At 39.4% G+C, this 5,913-nt stretch overlaps 1 non-coding gene across 1 annotated transcript; it reads left to right on the top strand.

Annotated features, from left to right (window-relative positions):
* The first annotated feature begins 5,378 nt into the window (after positions 1–5,378).
* LOC120267660 lies at positions 5,379–5,485 on the top strand. The gene has a single exon (XR_005538525.1). It is a non-coding gene; the product is annotated as a small nucleolar RNA R71 (small nucleolar RNA).
* The last annotated feature ends 428 nt before the right edge of the window (positions 5,486–5,913 follow it).

Raw genomic sequence — 5,913 nt, 5'->3', positions numbered from 1 at the left:
TTGCAGCCTTAGAATGTGTGTTTTTGCATATGAAACTGACCTTGCAGTCCTTGGGTCATCTTAGGTAGTTGCCTTGATGATAACCAACAACCCTAGTTATGTTGTTCATTTTATGTTTTGATTGGTTCATTATTTCTTGTGTTGTAATGGTTGCCAATCCTTGGGTTTTAGGACCACTTGAGAAATCGCTTTGGGTCTTCACATTGTGTATTGGAGTAGAGTATTTTTGAGATAAATAATCCCTTGAACTCTTGTATTTAAAATTTTATTCTTTTGAGTTTATTTTATATAAATTTTCTGAAAATTTATTATGATTATTATTTGAAATTATTTTGGAAATGCTATCACATTTTATTACTTATGTTTTGCATAAATAACTCTTACACGTTGTTGGAAACATGGTTTTTACCTTACCAATATTTAGTGGTAAGGTAAAAACCGGCCAAAGCTGGAAGTTGGCATTTTCATATATATATATATATATATATGTATATATTAATTATTTATTTATTGATTTATTTAACTGCTTTTTGTTTTGCATGCTTTTTTGGCAAAATAATTGTGAATTGTGGTTACTATTTCTTCAAAATGGAAACCAGGCTAAGGTTTGGAAAAGTTGGTAAATTCTTTTGCATTTAATTAATTATTTAGTTAATTATTATTCATTTAACTATCTATATTCTTGGCTTGATAATAGGGTATATTCTTATACATATAATTTAATTTATTTTCTGCAAACTTGCGAATCGGAAGAATTTGGTGATTCCTGAATTTGTACCTTGTAAATATTTTTTTGTATCTACATATTTTGGTCTCCAAATGAACGATATGCAGCCCTGTCAGTGGGCGGTTAAACCCTGACCTTGTCGACAAGTAATTTTGGGAAAATGAGACTTTAGTTTCGCACTGTGTTCGTTCAGTGAAATAATCAACGGCCACCTGGTATTCAGTCTCGGGTCACCGAGGGTAAATAAATAATTTCTGTTATTTTGGCTCGGGTCTGTCACCGAGGATAAACAAATGACCTTTGGCATTGACAGTAAATTTGGAGACACACACTTGAATCTGTTACTTTTTGGTTTTGCCCTTTTGATTTTGATTTTCTACAAAATTACAAATATTTGTCTTGCCTTGAAAGTTCTGTATTTTTGATACCGTATTTCTGGATTTTGAATTCCGATAAATTCTATTTGGAAATATTCTTCATTAGAATATTTTACTTTGTATTTTGTTTTGTTTAAATTATGTTTTGAAGACCTATGCTCGTTTCTGCCGAATTATTATTCGCAGTTCTGAAATCTAGTATTCTTTTGATTTCAGTTGTCTTAAATAGCGTTATTACTTTAGAACTATACCTCTGTTGAATTATTTATTTTGTATTTGTTTAAACTATGTTTAAACTTTGAATTATTCTTAATCTTTGGATTCAAGATTCGTAAACCTTGTTGTTTTAAAATAATTTCTGGATTACTTACTGGGCTATTGAGCTCATGGATTTTCTTTAAATCATTTTCATATCAAGAGTGATAGACCAGCATGGATCTTGAAAGATTGTCTATAGATGTTGTCTTATCCGTTGTAAATTATGAGTTCTTGTCATTGTATATCCCTATATTCCTATATTTTGTATTTTGGATTTCTATATTCCGGTATTATGTACTTTGTAGAGATAGTAATCCTGTAACTCAGTTGGGTTGTTATAGATTTGTTTGTCCTGAATCATATTCTGAGGCCTTGCAGGCCTATGGGGCTCACACCTTGTGGGTCTGCGGCCGTTTGTCTGCGTACCGGGTCCGGTGAGCTGGGTTCGAGGCATGACACACTGATAATGTATATCAATCAAGAACAAATGTGGGAGAAGCAATCAAAACAATACTCTCCTGACTCCTAGCGTTGCATTTGATGGAGCTAAATCCTTAGGAGTGATGTTCCAACGGGTTGTGAAGCACACACGGCCAAGTGTCGAAGCACTATTAGCCGTGCCCATGAGAAAGTCTCAATTCCCATGATAACAAGACCATCTGAACGTATACACGAGGGGGTTCAGTGAAGCTTAATAAAACAAAAACAACTCGAGTATATAAAAAATAAGGCAATAAATACAACTCGAGAATACAAAATGAAAATAAAATCAGAAGGAAATTCCTTTCTGAGTATACAAGTCCGGAATAAAAATACAAAAGTAATAAGACGAAAGAAAATAAATCAAGTGTCGGTACCGCGCTCTGGCTCATCTGCTGCTGCGGGTGCTAGATCGAAGGATGCTGGTGGAGATGGTGATGGTGATGCCGGAGGGGCCTGAGGAGTCCTCTGCCATAAGACAAATGATGAGGCGATATCTCACTCTAAAATCTGCTGTAACGTGTTGAAACGTACCATGAACTCTGTATACTGTGCGGCCTGTGTAGCCGGAATCTCAGCAATCTCTACTCAGACCATAGTGACCTCTTTGTGTATCACCTGCACAGCACTCTCGAGCCTCTCAAACCGATCATGGGCTAGAGATAGTTAAAACATACGTACTGGGGGTAAGTCCTCTACCACCGAAGGTGCCTCGGTCTCCATTGGTCTTGGCTGAGGCTCGAGAGTAGGCTGAGACGCCTCGGCATCATTACCCTCATCCTCAGCTATCTCTGGAGGTGATAGAACCAAAGCATAAACTCCCATCCGAACCCTGTGGACCATACCCATCAATCTCATCGTCTCCAGGCTCTGGGCACAAGTGTACTCGTCTTCTCATGCCGCAAATCGCGTGCAAGAGACACTTGCTCAAAACTAGTCTCGTAATGTAGGGGCCCGAGAAGATCAATCCCAATCTGGCATACTGCCCCTGATATCGAATGTACTCTGCGATGATGCGCCCTAGATGAATTGGTATGCGCTGCACCATCGAATACAGGTACAAAAGCTCCTACCGGCTCAGAACGCCAGTGCTATCACCACGGCCATTCACCGACTTGCTCAGAATGGCGTGTAAATATCGGTATGCAGGTCGGGAAAGGTACGTGGCCTTGGACACCCCTGGTTCATACTGGCCCTGACCACACAACGCTCGGTAAGCTCTCTGCGGGGTCAATGCTCTAGGGTAATCTATCGATAACTGGGATTACTCCTCAGTGCCTGAAAATGCCTCCTCATACAAGCCCCTTACGCATGTCCCGCAAGTGCACGATTTTGTCGAAATAATTAAATCCCAGATGAGTAGGGTATCGTATCCACAGGGAGTAGGGAATAAAAACACTTAAATTGTTTGTTAACTAAGTGAAAGATGAATAGTGATATGTGTGACAAGATGTGAAATAACAAAAGTAAAAGAACAAGAAAGATAGCACAAGTAAAGGAGAAGATAAGGCAATTGATATAAATGCGGTACCCGCATATTGTTCCGCCTAGGACAATCGTTTCAAGTGCAAGAACCCTCTATCATACTTTCTAACTAATATAATAATGAGTCGTGGTGATCCTTAAATACATGGTCCCAAATCTAAAGTGAACCATGCCTAACTCTATACATGTCCCGTAGGAGAAATTGAATAACCTCTCAACCTCGCACTCGTATAGAATTGCAATGATTTCTACACATTCCAAGTGATAAATTCTCTTCCTAAATATAGACCTAACCCTTTGGTCTAGGTGGAAGGTCCCTAGCCACAATTAAGCCCTAGGTGCTAAAATCACTTCAACGCTTCACTCCGTTGTCCCCGCAACTAAGCCCCAGCGGAAGGTCATCCTTTAGCCCATTCACACTACTATGACCACAAAGAACTTGAGGAAACGGAGGTATAATAAATCACACCGGAGGGGAAAGTGGGTGCTCTGCTATCTCTCGACTCACCCTCTCAACCCTCTCCAATCTAGATTTGTCTAACTCTCGTGGTGTGTCACTCACTCACAAGAGTTACAAATAAGAACTCTCAACCCTAGTGTCACTCTAAGAGAGTATTCATACAATCAAGCATTCAAGATTGGAACTCAAATAAAACATCAATTAATTGAAAGCATAATAAAGAGGTTCAATGAAATGAATAAATCCTAGGGTTCACAAACACCCAAGGATACACCTCACCGGATCGGTGCCGACGAAAGCTCTCCCACTAACCTTCTTCCAAATGGAGCACGATGTCAGAGCCGTAGAACCTCTCCAAATACCTAGCCAATACCTCTCAAGACCCTAGCTGAAGCCCTCTCTCAAGTTGGGGAAAAGATGGAGAAAAGAATGCTAAAATCGGGGCTGAAATCGGTTTTAAAGGGCTGGAATCAGGAATCCACACACCACTTTGGGTGCCTCTGTGGATTTTTCACACGGGTGTGGAATTAACGCATGCCCGTGTGGATTCTCTGATTTCTTCCTTCTTCGGCCATCTATAAATAGTACCTGCTACAGTGCTTTGCTACACTGTTTGCTGCAGTTCCCTGCTACAATGCCTGTCCAAAACACTCCCAAATCCATGCTTTCATCGAGGTAATGTAAACGGCCACACGTTTACATCGTAGATCGCTTTGCTTCTTTAATAACGGACATGTTGGTGGCGATCTTGCTATACATACACAAGCCGGAATGCTTGAATGTCACTGCCCTTGTGCTCTCCAAATCGTTGTGCTAACTTGAATACGAGGAGATTGGACATGTTCGAGCCCGACTTATGTCTTCGTGTTTGAACCCTCTCAAGATTTCCTCCAAATAGTGTGTTTACGATCCACATTGGCTTCTTTCTCTAATATTCGGCCTCACAACCCTATCTGCATGAAAGTAACATAAATACACACATATTAGCATTAAAACCTAATAAAAGTAATGCTCATTATAAGGAAAGAACACTTCACATTCTTATCGCACAAGCACTTATCAAGTGTTGATCATGAATTTGGCCAGAACATCTTCAGTTGTGAGTTTCTTCTCTTATTATTGTTGATATTGGGCACCTTACAGTGGTGCAACCTTTTGTTATTGTTCGTAGGTCCATGAGAGATTTGGGTGATTCCTCCACCCCGGATTGTAAGTTGGGTTGTATGGATTCCCTTAATTTCTTTGTCCCATAATGTAATCAACATTCTCTATAGGAGCAATAGAGGACCTAGGAATAAGACATTCAGTGACTACATGTTCGCAACCACAAGTGCTATAATTCATAATTGATTATGACCTCGAGCTACTACCCATCAGGAGATCTATTTTTCGAGTCAAAACATCCACTTTTACGGCGAGAGCATCATTACTACTGACTTCATAAATTCTAGCTCCATTCTGCTTGGTTCCTCTTGGAGCCCAATGAGATTCATTACTTGCCATAGATTCAAGAAGTTACTCGGCTTCAATGAGTTGGTGAGTTGAATAGCTCAGCCCATTATAAATTATTTGCACATACATCCATGAAGCAAATCTATGATGAGGGCATCTTCTAAGGAGGTCTTTAAATCTTTCATAAGCCTCAAATAGTGTTTCAAACTCCCTTTGTTTAAATGCCGAAATCTCTTGCCTCAACTTGGCCACTTTACTCAGTGAAAATACCTTCCTAGGAATTTTTCAACCATATCCTTCCATGTCTTAATTGACCCCAGTGATAGAGATGTCAGCCAATAGTATGCCCTATCTCTCAGAATGAAGTAATCAGATTGCATCATTAGATACCCCTTTTGTCTTGAAGGTAGAACATATTTGGAGAAAGTGAGAAAATTGATCATGGCATCCATATTTGCAAGGCCGTTAAATTGAATTGAATTTTGAACCATGCCAATTGAAGTTGCTTAGATTTCAAAATTTTTGATGGCAATAGTGGGTGCTTGGACACTAAATTCTTTACCCATGAATTGCGGTCTTTCATATTCAGATAAAGTGTGTCTTTCTTCAGCCATGATTGATGATTCTCTATCCTCAATTTCAATGTTTTGTTCACCAACTTCTCTTAGTCTCTG

The sequence above is a fragment of the Dioscorea cayenensis genome, chromosome 1, assembly GCF_009730915.1.
Source record: "Dioscorea cayenensis subsp. rotundata cultivar TDr96_F1 chromosome 1, TDr96_F1_v2_PseudoChromosome.rev07_lg8_w22 25.fasta, whole genome shotgun sequence".
Lineage (NCBI taxonomy): Eukaryota > Viridiplantae > Streptophyta > Magnoliopsida > Dioscoreales > Dioscoreaceae > Dioscorea > Dioscorea cayenensis.
The sequence above is the reverse complement of the archived record's forward strand: the minus strand, read 5'-3'. Positions and strand labels throughout refer to the sequence as shown.